The sequence below is a fragment of the Athene cunicularia genome (assembly GCF_003259725.1).
Source record: "Athene cunicularia isolate RWA chromosome 10 unlocalized genomic scaffold, athCun1 chr10_part1, whole genome shotgun sequence".
NCBI classification, from domain to species: Eukaryota; Metazoa; Chordata; class Aves; order Strigiformes; family Strigidae; genus Athene; species Athene cunicularia.
Window position 1 is genome coordinate 4597327 of NW_020799112.1, and position 16966 is coordinate 4614292.

At 38.0% G+C, this 16966-nt stretch overlaps 1 protein-coding gene across 2 annotated transcripts in view; it reads right to left on the reverse strand.

Moving 5' to 3' along the window:
• The window catches only part of TLN2 (talin 2), a 202094-nt gene that overhangs the window by 138823 nt on the left and 46305 nt on the right, over nt 1-16966 (reverse strand). The window contains exon 2 of one of the 2 annotated variants that reach the window (XM_026856212.1): nt 1232-1314. The exons of the other annotated variant lie outside the window; for it this stretch is intronic. The gene's annotated coding sequence lies outside the window, so the exon portion shown is untranslated. The remainder of the gene's footprint in view (nt 1-1231; nt 1315-16966) is intronic. 2 annotated transcript variants of the gene reach the window in all.

The following is a 16966-nucleotide window of genomic DNA, read 5'->3' on the forward strand; positions in this document are numbered from 1 at the left end:
CCAAACTCGCCTATTCTGTCTGATTAGCAAGAAGTTACCAATCCAGTTCAATCAGTTGTATGGCCATAGAGAATTAACTACATGAAGAGGTAATACTATTTATAAAATGTCTAGAATCTAAAATAGAAGCTAATTAAGATCTTTAGCCATGTTATTTGATGGCACAATTGATAACAGTGACCTGACAGCAGCATCAGTGAAATGAAAACAGAAAAACAAAAACATTGCAAAAGAGGACTTAATGCAGTGTTAACTCTTGAAAGTACAATAGTTACAAGGTTCTTGCTGACAGGCTTGATTATCAGAACGCTCTACTAATGTTTAGCTTGAAATGTTTAATAACAAGAAAAAAAACAGTGTTGCTAACCATCTAGCCCTCTCTTAAGATTTGCACCTATGATGAAATGCATATCCTGAACAACTATTTAGTGATTTTACTTCATTTAACCTTGTCCTTAGACACATCTGAGATAAACTGACATGCTGCTTTAATTATAGGCTGCTTTGAAAGTTCACTAAAGACATTTTTCAAACACGGAAAATAGCAGAACAAAATTCCATTAGCGACCTTTTAGTATTACAAGCACCATTTCCAGATGAGCCGTCAAAGCCAGAGACACATTTAGAACAGCAATGTGTACAAGGTCAGAATAACTCCAACAGATTAAGAATCTGGAGCAAAATTTATCAACATTTTGCCCAAATTTTACCACTTTGTGACATTCTCTTCTCAAAGTGTTACAGTATAGAAATGATACTGTATCTGTGCAGTTATTCTAGTGATGATTTTTCCTTATTCTTTCTGTCACCTCTCTTACATGTATGAAGATGAAACAAAGTTAAGTCATCTTCTCAGCTATTTGTTCTCATACCAATGAAAGGCATGGCCCTTCTTCCTAAGGCTTAGAGAACTCATTTATTATATGATCATATTCTCCAGTCTCCCTGGAAACTGTTTAAAAATAGTCAATAATTGTGTCAGGTTGGTCTCCTGGCTGTTTGTTAACTACAATGTTTACTTGGAACTTCAATATTCATGCATCACATTTCTTTTTCAGCTTGATTTCTCTCTTCACAAACACAGCTGTATACATTTCATGCTTTCTCTAAAGAAAATATTATACTAATATATACAGCAGCAGATAAGTTTCTAATTACTGTAGGAGTTATTAGTATTAGTAGGAGTTATTTGCATTATATGCAAATCAAAGAAAATGAAACAGAACATTACCTCAAAATTAAACTTCATTTAACAGAAAACAAGCTTGTCTGAAAGTACTGCTTGACCATGTGGAATCCTCCCAGTAAACAGGTCTGTAACAGAAGATACAAACAAGTTACTTTCTTATCCCCCTAGTACATTAATTTCTAGTTTTAAAGTACCTTCTGCCAACACACTGGAAAGGAAGCAACTCCAGAAATTATAAATTTCCTTTTTTTCTTTGGGAGTCAGAATTTGCATTGCCTAAAGAATAGCTTTAAATTCAAGAAAATAAAATTCAATCCCAGGCTTCCAAATTATTCACACTTAAAAGCTCATAATAAATGAACTCTGAGATTTTAGAGATAAAAACCTTGAAATTGTCTAGGCACTGAATAAAACGCTTGTAGCACAAGTCGGGGTGTTAACATAAATTAAACAATCACACTGACCTCTCAGAGACACCTATTTTGAGTTAACTGTGCTTTTCTATGGTTTACAGTCTCTGTATGGAGTAACTTAGTAGAAAACAGAGCAGCACAAGCTTCTCCAGGCAATTTCCCTTCACAGTGAACCCCCTTCTGAGAGTATGATTCCAGAAAAATAAGAATAGAATTAATAGTTCTGTATTATTTTTAAAATATGTCAGAAACTCTGTTTCAAAGGCTTTTGTTGTTTTGAGGGGGTGGACTTTGTTGTTTGGGTGGTTTTAGGCTTTGTTTTTTAGACTTTGTTCTCTTCCCACCCCCCCCACCCCCCACCCCCTACAATTCATAGGATCATTTGTTAGTTTTTATTCTAAATAAAAGCTAATATAGCATACAGGTTTTACACTCATGAGGATGGGTAAATCAGTTTGAACACCAAACCAAATTGCAATTTATCAATTTCCTCCCCTTCCTCACCCCCCTGCTATGAAATAAACATCACCTTCTCTTCAAATATCTCAAAGTTTACAAGATTGATTGTCCTTTCCAGGCACAGCAATATGTCTGGACAAATAGAAGATGTCCTAGATCGTCCTGCTAACAAAGGCTCGTGTATGTTCCGTGTGTGCAGACTGTGGTTATGGAAGGTTTTCATCCCCACTTTTAGATCTTTTGGAGCACTCTCTTAGCGCAACTAAAATATTCAGATGAAGTTCTGATCCATAACAGCTATCCAAATTTGAAACAAGTTTATGTATCAATTTGAAAAGATTGGGCAGTTACAGTTACACATGTGTATAGCTACATAACAAGGAATGCATCTTAGCTGAGAAAAGCCTACAGCAACAAAAGTATTCTTGCAAATTTTAACCAACCAAAGCTGGCAAAAACTTTTCCAAGGAATAAATTCATCATAGGACGTTTTTCTTGTATAGGTTCGTTAGAAAAGTGATTTCTTTTCCTTTCAGTGGACTTTTAAGCCACATCAGCTCTATGTCAACACTACCGGAACTACTGTCAACTACTACTGTTAACTACTAACTGCAGGTTAACCGACTTACTGCAGGTCAGAGGAAATGCAGTGTATATTAGAACAATTATTTCAGCATCCAACAGATCACCTGCACCTTTATTAAAATTGACACTGTAGTAGTTCACTACTTTGAAATTTAGCCCCCTAATCCACACTCACTCAACTTTTCAACGCCTACCAAGTCTCTAGTAACGCACAAAGGATGCAGAGTTAAGTTTAATGAAAAGCTGTGCCACCAGATTGCACCTCATGATTTTCTGCTAAAATTTAAGGTCAGGATAGAAGCAAGTTCAGTGCACAGAAACATCTGCATATCTGATACATTCTCTTCGGAGGCTCTATCAGTGTAAAAGGGATTTACCTGTAACCCAAGTACTTGTATTACTGTAACATGCCAATGTCCTATTCAGTACTGCCCATGAATTTGCCAGCCACCTTACTTCCTGGAAAGCACTACTTATTTCTCCATACTTGCACATATTTTAAATTTCTAAACTTTGTTTCAAATGTGATTGTGAAGTATTTCAGTCACTTGCAACATTAATACCTTTCTTCATTTTCAGTCCTTCGTTGACAAAGCTATCAGAAGCCCTTCCAAAACCCCAAGTTCTCAGAGCACCAAGTCCTAGCTGAAAGCATCTTCACCTCTACTCAGGGCCTTCACCGATTAATGCTGACACTCAGGCAACTTGTAAAATCAGTGTCTGTAGAATGTACCACATCTAGTGGGCAACAAAACCTGATGTAGCAGAGAATGAAGTGACCATACCATTACTGCTTCCTTCTAGAACACCGGACAAAGATCCCCAAATAAATTTTCCAGTTCCATACACACTGTTCATTTCCCATCATTGTGATTTAAATGGTTGGGAAACTGCTTTGAAATCCGCTCTTTTCAGGTGCAGGTCTATAACAGAACTGTTGCTTTAAAAAAAAAAAAACAAACATATCAGCTCTTGTTTTCAAGATATAAAACAAATTTGGTGAACTAAAAATTTATTTTTTTGTAGAGGATCTATCTACTCATGTAAGTGTTAACTGGAATAATGACTGGGAAGAAGGGAGGTGAAGGAACTGCTCTCTTTACATTTTACATCAAGGAACAAAACAATGCATTTTCATGTACTACCAGAGCAAGTTAATGAGTCAAATACCGTATTTCAAAATTACAACTTCATTTATAATAGTAATTTTCAGTTACCTGAATGTTTAACAGTAGAAAAAATAATGTATCGTGTGGAATCTGAGAAAAAAAACCCACTTATACTATGTTACATTTTAAGACTAGCTTGAACAAATGTGAATGTGGAAAAAACATTAATTTTTCAAGTGGAGTAATTACTGCTGAAGTAGCCATGTATTTTTTTTACCTACCAAATGGAGCTAAAGGGAACCTAAAAACTATTAATCACTGTTTGTTTATTCCATTGTCCTCACTTCCTGGAATGTAGTCAGAGATGGAACTTGACTGCCCAAAAGCCCAGTCAGCAAACCTGCTGCCCTGAACCCTGGATTTGTTCACAGCATGAGCCTACTTACTAACATTCCTAATTTATTGTAGGGTGGGAGTAATGAGTGCATAAAGCACCTAATTCTGGAAGTGTACACAAAATTCAACAGGGCTTTCTTTGGAGTATTTTTTAGCATAAGCCCATGGCCCCTCTCCCCGTTTCTTTTTTTCCTTAGCTGCAGATACATTTCCATTAAGTGGTTCAAGTGCTATTAATGTTATTTACAGAACAAGAAGACTGAATCAAGAAAAGTGCTGAAGTAGAATGTGCTTTCTCAATTCCACTGCAGAATCCTACACTGTGAATTAGAAGAAAACTACAGTTTTGCCCTTCATAGATTTTTCCTAGTTATTCTGCATTCTCAAAATTCTTGATGATAACATAGTTTAATTCAGTAGCATTTGGATTACAGGCTTACTGAGACTACAAGGGTAAATTCCAGCATCCTCTTACACTACATTTTTTGAATGTGGAAAATATATCTGCCCACGTATTTCTATTGGGTTTACGTGCATATTCCTACACTGTATTTTGGGAGGTGTTTTTGTTTGGGGTTTTGGGAGTTCTTTTGTTCGGTTGTAGGTTTTTGGTTTTAATTTTCTTACTGTTGTTAGCTGAGCATTGCTGTAAAAATCCAAAGCAAATCAAAAGACACGGTCCATTACACAACACATGAATTCCTATGTTTTCATCCTGTTGGCATTCATCACCAAATAACTGTATCATCCCCGCTAAATGAATCTGCTAACAACTTAATATTTTGAGCTATAAACAGAGAAATAGTTCCTTTGCACACACACACCCCCACACACCCCCAAGAGATTGAGAAGTTTAGTTCTATGATGTATGTTCCATGCTTCAAAGCTTTATGTTCCTTGCACAGAACAAATGCATTGAATAGACATTTCAAGCTGGTACTAATTCAGATGTTTGTATGGTGTGACTTCTTTCAATTCTTAATTCCTCCACTTATCTTTTATTATTTTCTTAAAGACTACAAGAGAATAAAATTACTAAAAGGATATGAAATATGCAGTATTATGAGGCAAGGACAGTATAAGCATCATCTTCAGAGGCTGAATCCCTGCTACCAGTCCCATCCCTATAAAACAGGGCTGAATTCCACCAAACAGATTTAAGGAGAGAATGGAAAAATATGGTCTATGCAGCCACTCACAGTACACTGCAAAGAACAACTTGAACAGGACCTGATATAATCTCCAAATTACAACCAAAAGCAGACTCCCACCTTCCTTCAAAACTCTTCTCAGTAACTTAGTACTTTAATTCCTTTGCATCCTGAATTTCAGCTCCATATACTAAAAATACCCACAGGAATAAAGCTCCTATCCTCCTTCTGAGTGTTTCCTCCGTTCTCTTCTTCTGACATCTCTCTAATTGCTAATCAGCACAACAAGCAAGATGCACTCTGTAAAATAACATTGTGAGAACGTGCTCCAACTGCTACATACACTGACGTGGGAGGGTGTGCAACATGCTTAGGTAGGACACACCACACTCAATGAGCATTTAATAATACTACAGGGTTTGCAATGGAATTGCTTTCAGTCAACTCTGCACAACAGGTAGCTGGAAGATGAAGCAGGAAGCATCTTCACTGGGCAAAGACATCCTATTGACCAGTACAGATCAGTTCTTATATTCCAATATTAGAACTCACAAAGTTATAGTACAGAAAATATGGCTTCAGAGTGTGCTAGTACAAACACAATTAAAGTAGGACATGAATATATCAAAGGAATGATTGGAAAAACCTAATTGTTATAATACAAAGTTCCTTTTTGATGTAATGCTTGATACAATTTCTACCTTTACAGACAAGGATCTTCACCGCTTTATATAAAAATGACACACATGCACACTAAAGAAGAATCATTCAAAAGTATGCCTTGCAATGAAGGCTGCAACCAGGCTTCCCATTCTTATGTGTAAAAATGTTAAGTTACCTTCTGCTGGCAAATGTAGGATTCATGCAACAACATCAAGCCTACTGATAGAAAGATTATAAAATACTAAAAACTTGAGTCTGATTTTAGCTGACTAGACATGCCAAGTAACAGGCATTTCAGGTTCTAAGTCTGTACTCAGCACAAAGCACTGGGAGGCATCTTAACCAAATGAAGAAACAGTGGGATAAGGCACCACCAAAAATATACCTGAAAGCTACAGTAACTTTAAGGTTTTCTGAACATTTACTGGAAACAGTCACAAGCCTGAGTAAAACTTAGCTACATGCAACTTTACTTATCAAATTGACATTAAAAACCAATAGTAATATTTTTGTGTGGTAGATCAATATAGGATTTTTCACAATCAAAGCCACCTCTGGCATTTACCACATTAAATATTCTCGTAACCAACAACTATGTTTTTGCAGGTGATTTCTGAGAACACATGAGCTACCTCCTCCAAAAGCATGGCACAACACACACAAAACCACACGGATTAACAACACAGTTTATGTACCTCAGGTAAACCCGCAGGCTAACTGCAGTTATGCCCAGGCTTTCCTTTCTCGAGGACAGACTGGCTCAGCTAGGGTCAGTAACACAGCAGCCATTGCCAGGAATGAGGGATACCCAGCAGGGTGTTCCAAGACCAAGCACGTGGGTGTACGCATTCCATGCCAGGACAAGTGCATAAAGAGCCCATCATAGAAATACAGCTAAAGACAGACAGTCATGCCCTTCCATGAACTGTGAACAATGAGTCTTACAAAGTGCTAATGGAAATCTTAGCCTGACACTACTTGAAGAAGCTCTCAGTTTTTCAAAGTGGTTTATATCAGGTTTTAATCTTGCTAACAGTTCATTACCAAAAGCCATTATGGTAAAGCTTTAAATATTTTATATAAACGGTACTCTAAGATACTTTAACTACACTAACCATGAAACACTGAACAAATCATACCACAACTACACTTCTCTTGGTTAATGAGGAAAAGTTACTAAATTATAAGACTAAAGCCTCCTTTATGCCTGCAGTTGGGTTTCAGCTATTGATTTTTCAAGTTTTAGACATTGTACTACCTTGAAAGCAGCAAGCTTTTCCAACTGCAGAAGGTAAAATGAAGAACACTGCACATAAACACAGAAATTCTGCATTTAATTTCATCACATGTGATTACCAATAAACATCTGAAATGCTGGGGTTTCAGCCCCAAATTAAGGTTGACATGTGGGTGATTCCCACAGCCCTTCACAAAGGGGAGGTGAGTTTGCCTTTAGGCTTCCCTCCAGGGTGCGGTGGCCTGGCAGACAGAGCCATGGGGTAAAGGAGCCCCAGGGGTCTGCATTCAGTAACCCAAGGTCAGGTGTCCCACTGAGGGATAACAGCTGGGACCACTTGCAGGAGGGGCAGTGTCTGTCTGTGAGGTGGATGCCCTGTGCAGAGTTCCCTGTTGGGGAAGGACCTCCCGCCTCCCTGGGACTGGGCTCCAGTCAGGTCTGGCTTTTGTAAACGTGGGCTGTGTAGAGATTCAGTGTGTGGCTTCCTTGGTCTTATGTGTTTGGCTTGTTGACATGATTGTCTCCTGTCCCTTCTATATAGGAAACCGCATTTCACCATTTATTCCACCCATTGTTGGTCGTGTGGTGTCATTGTTGAGGTCAGTGGGATTGATGTCAATTATGTATAATCTGACTTGTTTGTACCCCCAGCGCTCATCCCTGTACTGACCCTTCCTGTATCAAATACAATTTGGTTATTGGTTCATCATTATGCTGGCTGTGTCCTTTATGCTAGGCCTGATAATTGGCAAAACAGCATCCTATACCCCAAAATGGCTGCTGCAGGTAAATCAGTTTTTAATAGTATGAACTGAAACACAACATTTACCTTTGAATACAAAATTCAATTTTAATTAACTTGTTTTATTTTCCCCATCAAAATATTACAAGATATGTTCATTACAGTGGGAAATCCACTACAAAAAGCAGAGCAAAATGATATGCAATGTCATTTCTTGCCCTTCCTCCCCACCAGACACATATGATCTATCATGTACACTTTTGTTTTAAAAACTACCGTTTATCAGGTAATACAGACCGCCCCACTGTCCCTAGATAACAGGGAGACAACAGGCCACTCGGGTGGTTCGGACCAGAGACAACCTAACGCTTCTGGGTCTTTTGCTTGCTGTACTTGACTTCAACCAGATTAACTGCTCAAAATAACCAAACAAATCTGTTCTCTATTGATTATAATCAGCAACATATACCACGTAGTTCACTGCTGTGTCAGATACTTCATAAATGATCAGAATTCACCTACTGGAACAAGGTATTCGGTATCAAGGCAAGTTTGACTATCCCCCAGGTGGAACTACACTCTGAAATGCCATTCTTCCCTTATGCTTGGAACTAAACATTATTCCTTAAAAACTCTGAAGTTTATTGAAATGGTGCTTCAGTGTGAGCTGATGCATTGAGGCTACACTTTCTTCTTCCGTACCTTACAAATGGAAGTAGGTTGGTCCTGCACAGGTCTGCCAAAATTCAGCTTTCAACCCCTAAGGATCTATCATTGTTTCACTCTATCAGATCTTAACTACTACTCTGCAGCTTCTATTTGTCACCCTTTAAAGTATCCTGCACATACAGAATGATACTGAGGAAGTCTGAAAAGGCAAAACATGTACATTCTACAACACGAGAGGAAAGTACACATTAGTTTCTTCTCAAAGCTGCATCATTTAAAGTCAAATATACTCTGATATATTTTCCAAATTTTCTAAATCTCAGATCTTTTACATAACAAAGCTGAGCCAACTTTCTGTGATTAATAAAAGAAATGTCTTCTCATGTCTTCATGCATTTGAAGTTTTGTCAGGCAAAAACTTCCTGTCCAGGGCTCTTCAAGAGCATTAGTTTTCCATAAAGGAGCAGTTATTACTCAAACTTTATACTGAACTCCAGCTTCCTCTCTAGGTAAGTAAGAAAAAAAGTTCTAATTTTGTTGTCTAGTAGAAAGACAAAATCTTATTTAATGTGAATTGTTATCACTTTTAAGGTAGGCAAAGAAGGTTTACCAAAATTCAATGTTATTTTAATTATCATTATTATTACTACTACTACAGAAAAAGCTACACAAATATTGACATTCAGTCATGCTTGGTAAGTTCTTTGAAACATGTTTGCCCAGAACAGTATGTCATCCTGGAATCAAATTGCAATGCCCTTTCTTTGATGACAGAGTTAGTTTGACTGACTCATAGGAGTGATTTGAAGTACAAGGCAGTCACACTTTACTGCCCTCCTAAGAAACCACGCACTAGAATGGTGCACCATGTGTCAAATCCACCTATTCTTTTCTCATGATGTGAGTAACACTCATTCTCCGAGTACTACTACAGGAAGTATCCAGAGAATGACAAGTGTCAACCACTCTTAAGTATGCCAGGCTTGCAACATCTGCAAGGAGGTAACTACAGCCATCATCAATCATTCTTCATTTATTAAAAATCTCTATCTCTAGATTTGATCATAAAATACAATCTTTTAAAAACAGTTAAATACATCATTTTCAATCATATAATACAATACATAGTAATTGAAAATGACAGGTGGTAATGACATGAAATAACAGGTCTTCAAAAATGAGTACATGGCACTTTCCTCATCAGGGTGCCATTTGCACTAACCATAATTTCTGACCTTTTATGATTTGGAATCTGTGCTAATGTTATTCTTTATTTCCAACCAGACAATCTGTAAGCAGTTTAATAATTGTAAACAAGATGTTAAGCCAAATTTTCATGAGAACAGAAAGTGTAGCTTGCCTTAGAACAGTTGCATTCTCTGCTGGATACTAACACCTGAGCAGTGAACACAACTCCATAGTATCATAAAGAAATTCCTCAGCATAGGGTCTATTTTCTTCCCATGCTGTGATGGTATGCACTCAGAATATCCAAATATGTACTTGCACTCAGGTCAAAATTAATCAGATTTCTCAGCCATTTATGCTGACATGCATTACAGCATCAATGATTCAGCCATCCATCGCAAAGATTCACTGGTTCAGTAGAAGCTACTGAACCTCAGCAGTTCTATAGCAATATAAATAAACAACAGTATATTCACATCATCTTTATGAAAAAGTGTGAATTCAGCTGTCATAAGTAATTACTACTACAAAACAAAAAAAAAAAAGGTAACTTCCTTTTCTTTACTGTTAAGTCATGAATCAGTCAGGCCTCAAACACTTCTCCTAAATAAGCATCTTTTACAGTAGGTTCACATTTCCCTTCAAGCTACTCATACAAAAAGAGGGGCAGCATGCCATGATATAACACTGGTCCTGCTCCCAATCCCCAGTCAAGCTTTCATCTTCAGAAAAACATATTTAACCTGCATTTTCACAAAAAAACCACCCTCTAATTAGGCTAGGCTTACAGTTGGATCAAAAGGGTATTTATAGCAGAAGGAAATTTAGAAAAATTCCAAAGTCTCAGGTGTCACCCTCTCATATTAGGCAATTAACATGACTGCCTGTTAAAATAGCTACCATTGCTATCTTTCTTATCAAAAAGCTAAAGAAAATACATTAATAAGAACATTTTAAATAGCTTGACTATGTGCATGGTAGATTTTAACCCCATATAAAACAAAACTATCACCAAATCCAGGTCTTACATTGAAATCCCTGGCAGGAAGGGTAACAAAAGTGGCTGGTTCCAAGTACTGACAGTTAAGCTAACTGAAACAAAAAAATTTTTTGCATTGCCAACATTAATTTAAATGCATCACTTTCAAGAGATACTGCAAGGTTATAATCAAGTTATGAGGTTGTCTGTAATGTGAACACTTTCATCTTGAATGACGACAAGAAATTCATATAGAGTTTTGGCTAAATACCTGCAAATAAAGCCATTAGCAATATGAGCATTAGTTTTATGAGTTGAGAATTCATGTCCAGGATTAGTGCATGACCTGAATAAGCAATAAAATAATTTTTAAAAAAAATCTTTCAATGGACAGGTAAAAGAAAAAAAGAAAAAAATCAAAACCACCACAAGGTTTTTGTTGTTGGTACAATTTCTTCACAGTATGTTACCAAGGCAGGACACCTGCCATTCTAATGGCGTAATTCTCAAGCTGTTTATATTTAGCATAAAATTAGCCTGCTAAATCTGTTCACAACAGAAATACGGTCCACTTACACTGCAGCAGACAAAGCATACAATTTACCTCTTTGGCATGACTAACAGGAAGTGTGCCAACTTTCCAAACATATTCCTCGAAAGCTGGCCTACTCTATATTTGCATCCAAAGGGTTAGTATAGTAATGGTTCAGAGACTCCAGAGACAAAGTGCTGGAAATCCAGCTTCAATAGAAATAAAACTTGGATTTTTCATTTTTATATTATCCTTACTGTTTTACTAGACTGAAGAGATTCTTTCGAAAGAGCAGTGGTTTATCAAATTTACTTATCTTCAGACCAAGTTATTAAATACTTAACTTAGGCAATACATTAACGATCTTGACAGTAAGAAATGTAGCAAATCACAAATATACCAAATATCCAAAGTTCACATTAGCATAAAAATTTATAATGTTTGGAAATAAATTATTTTGAAGTCAAAGCAGAACAATCCAAACTCACCAAGACCTCACGGGTTGACGCAATCCCATGCACAAATACAGGCTGGGCTATGAGTAGATTGGGAGCAGCCCTGAAGAGAAGGACTGGGGGGGGGTTTAGTGGATGGAAAACTGACTGCGAGCCAGCAGTGTGCGCTTGCAGCTCAGAAAGCCAGCTGTGTCCTGGGCTGCATCAAGAGAAGTGTGGCCAGTAGGTACAGGGAGGGGATTCTCCCCCTCTTCTCTGCTCTCATCAGATCCCGCCTGCAGTGCTGTGTTCAGCCCTGGGGACCCCAAATAAGGACATGGACCTGCCCGAGTGGGTCCAGAGGAGGCCACGAAGATGATTGAGGGGCTGGAGCACCTCCCTTATGGGCGCAGGCTTAGAGTTGTGGTTCTTCAGCCTGGAGAAGAGAAAGCTCTAGGGAGACCTTCCAGCAGCCTCCCAGTAGTTAAAGGGGGCTACAGGAAAGGTGGGGAGGGACCCTTTATCAGGGGGTGTAGGAATAGGACAAGAGAATGGTTTTAAACTGAAAGAGGGTAGATTAAGATTAGACAGAAGGGAGAAATTCTTCACTGTGAGGGTGATGAGGCACTATCACGAGTTGCCCAGAGGAGCTGTGGCTGCCCCCTCCCTGGCAGTGTTCAAGGCCAGGTTGGACGGGGCTTTGGGCAACCTGGGCTAGTGGAAGGTTCCCTGCCCACAGCAGGGGGTGTGAACTAGATGATCTTTAAGGTCCCTTCCAACCCAAACCATTCTATGATTCTATGAAAACAAAACAAATAAATTTCACCCAATCTTTTTATTAGTATGCTGACAACCCTTTGGCATATCATCTTGTATAGGTCTGTGTGAATTACAGAGAATCTCCAAACAATCAGAACAGGTTCTAGACCTCCTCAGAATGAAAGCTGGTTATCAAAGGAATGCAACTACAATGAGATGTAGAAATAAATGATTCTGGGCTAAATCCATACACACATACATGTACGTGCATATGTTATTATTCCTTTAGACATGCAAACACACATGTCTTTTCACAGAGCTTATAATGGCTCTAGCTAGGAGGTCTTTACACTCCATCACATAGGGATAGCACACCCAGCATTTTCAACAGTTAAGGCTAGAAGTTTTCAACAGGAGGAAGTCTATCATAACTGAGGTAAACCCCAGCTTGAAAACCTAATGAGCAGGTAGGAAAAGGAACAACTCTGGAACACCTTCCTTAAGGCCCAAAGAGAATATGGAGAACATCCTCCTGGGGGAGGTAAGTCTTTACAGTACTCACCAGAACATCTAAGTACTGTTTCTCCTATTTCAAAACAAAACCTTAAGTTGTTTTGGCCAATGGTTGTAACTTTTTATCTTGAAAAGCTCATATTATAAAGCAGGGAATTAAAAGTCTCACTGTATTTTGCATTATATGCACTAAGGATCTCTATTCATATGATCTAGATATTTCCAGAACAGAAATCAGTCACAACTTCAGTTCCTTCTTACTAGAATATTGTATTCACATAAATATTTTGTGCCTAGGAAATTCAAGTTAAAATTTAATGAACATAATTCTAGCTAGCATTCCATTGTATTTCTGAAGAGTCAGCAGTACACAGACTTACACTGCCAAATTCAGAGTGCTGAAAGAGAAGAATATGGAGTCAAACACATCACTGGATTTTGTAGTGCTGGAGAAAATTTATGTCAAGATATACCAACCTGCTAACAAACTCCACGGAGATGCCCAAATTCAAGTATTGACTACAAAATTGATTCATTCCTCTAATTCCATTCTTGCACTCCAGAAAGCTATTAATAAATTCTCAATTCCTTTAGAGAAAATAAAAATTGACATACCACATCTGATCTTTAGACTTCACAGCTTCAGACACAATTTTCTCCTCAAAAAAAATTTGATATTTATCCCGGTGAAAGGCCATTAATTTATCAGGACATCTTGAAAGTATTATTACAGTTTGGCAAACTACACACATGAAAACTGTCTTCTGACAAACAACAGAAGCAGAAGACTGTTCAAGGCAATCAGATAACAAAGTGAAGTTCTGGAAAGCAAGTTACAACTTTCTCTGTATGTTTATCACTATACCTCTCTAACTTACAGTATGACATATTGGTATGACCCATACCAGTTGGTTGTTATTGTTTTGATTACTTAAAGGCCTTGGAATTGAAATTACTCCCTTCATAAAAACAATATGATTTTTGAAATCCAGTGGTAAATACAGTTCTCTCTCAATTTCTCCCTATAAAAATGACCTTTCCAGATAAAGGTGTATATACTTCTGGAAATCAAACTACCCCAAATAATTACGGGGCACACTATGATAACATTTAATGTTTGAGGTTCACATCACTGGAGAACTGCAAGAGCTAAAATTTCAGGCAGTCTTCACACTTCTGCTATGCAAACTATGCGGGTGATCCCTAGCTCAGTATTATGTATCTTTTCCCTCTATACATTTGTCTAACCACATACAGAAAGGAAGCTCAAACTTTCATCCCCAGGAAACATTTTTCTTAAATTTATTCTAGTAAAATGAAAAAAGAAACATTATGTACTTAAAAATTGATTTGTTTTAGTCTGCTACCACCTCAGTAATCAATAATGAAAAAAGTAAACCTCAAACTGTTTTCCTTAAATGGCAAATGCTAATTCAACTAGTTGTGTATGCTTTAAATAGCTGTCAGGAGTCCAAAACGTGATCATAAGCAGCCACCTAAGGCCCATGGACACCTTCTGTCAATGAAGGTTGTCACTCCAGTCAAGTTCTCAAGATTGTAGAAGTTGAGATCAAAACAGCTGGCATTAAAAATTACCCAGTGAATGTGGTTGACTAGAATGAAAGTGAAGCACTTCCTGACCCACAGATAATATTCTTCTAGCTCAAAGTGAGCCCACTGTCATCAGCAACTCTTCTGGATATTTCCAGAGGAAGACGTGCTCCTCAGGGCAGATTACCAGTAATAAAGGTTTGTGAGACCTCCCAAGAAAGTACTTCTTAATTTTCTTGTATGCTTGAAGCTCACCCTCCCAGCACAATGACCTGGTATCAAGCTTCCTGTACAGTATTTCAACTTCAGCAATATATGGTTTTTAAGTTACTTTCAATGCACTTCCCTCACCAACTAACAGCCACTGATGCAAGTGAGTGAAGCCACATCAAACAGATTAAGGAGCTCAGTGGCTACCTCCTGCATTAAGGACTTGTTTTCTTGTAGGAGGTATAAATCTTTGGTACAACTGGGGGCAATGGGAGGAATTTGAAAGGCAGCTTTAATTGCTACTACTTTTAAGAGTTCCTCAGTGATTCAGAATTTAATAGTCCTACAGAGCGAACAGATAACTGTTGTACCCTATACCAGACACACATAAAGCAGTTCTCTTTCTGCCTGATTTGTCTTAGAGGACATTAACATTTCAGAAAAAACAGCACATCTTTTAACTACGCAGTTGCCAAATCAATTATTTCTGATTAAAATATGCTTTGAATTTCGTAAGTTCTTCCCGCATAAATCCTTCAGTCACAAAATTTTCCTGTCATTTTAACTACTTCACTTCATGTCCCCCAAAGAACAAAAATGATACTCTGCCATGTTCACAGACAGGTTGAACAGCACTCATTGTGTCCTAGGGGGGATCACTGCCTGGAATGGCTATTTAAATGGGGGAAGAAGAAGAGACAGCGCTGAAAACCACATACATAAGAAATACATGCTGTTTATACTGTTTACTGAAATCAAACATACAAGAAGCTCAACCTCCTCCCCACTCCCTCCTCCAAGTAAAAGGAAGAGATGTCTTCTCCTGACAGGACTAAGCTTTCCAAGCACATGTTTCTGGACTGAGGCAGTGTCTGAGCTATGCAGAACATGAAATTACCTTTTTCGAGATGCTTTCACTACTTCTAGCTCTGTGGTCTTAGACCACATTTTTTGTATATATATAATTTATATTTATTCGATAGGATAAAGAGCAAGTAAAACTCCCTCACACTTCTACACCACCATGGTCTTGAACCAAGTCAGCCCTTCAACTGTGTACATGGGATGTCTAACCCCAAGTACTACCATTTTCAATCACTCCCCATACTGGAGCCGCTTCAATTTCACATCTCTCTACCTCATTGTGGTTCGCCTTTGAAATTAGTTCCCATAAGTTTCCTCCACATACCAGCCTATACTTCCATAATCTTTCTGTCAAGAAATGTAAGTCAGGTCATACCAAAACATTTTGCTGGACACAAAGCATTCATTGCCTTTGCTCTCAAATAAGCTCCTTAATGAAGTACACAACAATCTTGGTCACTCAGAGTTGGTTTCAGTTATTTAATGTGATCGTAGACCTGAACACTGTTGCTGCAGATACAGACAATGCCCTTTACCTACCACTGAGAAGTGCAGTTAGCATGGTTGCCACTGTACAGATGCAAGGTGGCATGGATTAAACACAAAAAAACCCCAAAACTGACATGAAGAAACCCCACATTTCATCACGAAGTCAAGCTATTTGTAGGAAGAGTGGACCAATGTCTAACATTTTCAATAACAGAGACCCCAGAAAGATGCATTTTCACTGCTTTTCCAGTCATTGTCCTGGAGTTGAAGCAAAAAAACCCAAGTAAATGAAGCAACTTTCCTATCTGGTCTTTTTGAAACAGGTCACTGTGACACCAGTCTGCCCAGAACTAAGGCTTCAGAAATGAAGACGTAAAACATTGCATTCTTAGCTCCAGTAAACATAGCGCATTTCAATATTTTCAGAATATCTTAAAATTGATATCTGAAGTTAATTCCAAAGGGGTTTTCATACACTGCCTGACCAAGGGACTGATTCCACTGCATTCAGAAAGCACATCTGAAGTGTTTATTGCTTCCAGATTCTGAAAGGAGAAATTATTGTTATAACTCAGCTGAGTTGTCTTAACAGCTCTGCTAAAGCCTCTCTGGTTTTCATCCCAGAGTCTCACTTCAGAATAAACACGTTTCCTGTGTATTCATTCTCCAAGTATACAAAGCTCATATTCAAGTTTTAGGCTGAAAAATCCATTTAACAAGGAAGATGAACACAAACCAAAACTTACATTGCAGGCTACCTGAAACACGTGCAAAGTCTTTGGGAATTTGAGCTGCTGCATATAATACTCCCTAACCTTTCTGGCATTCTCTGCC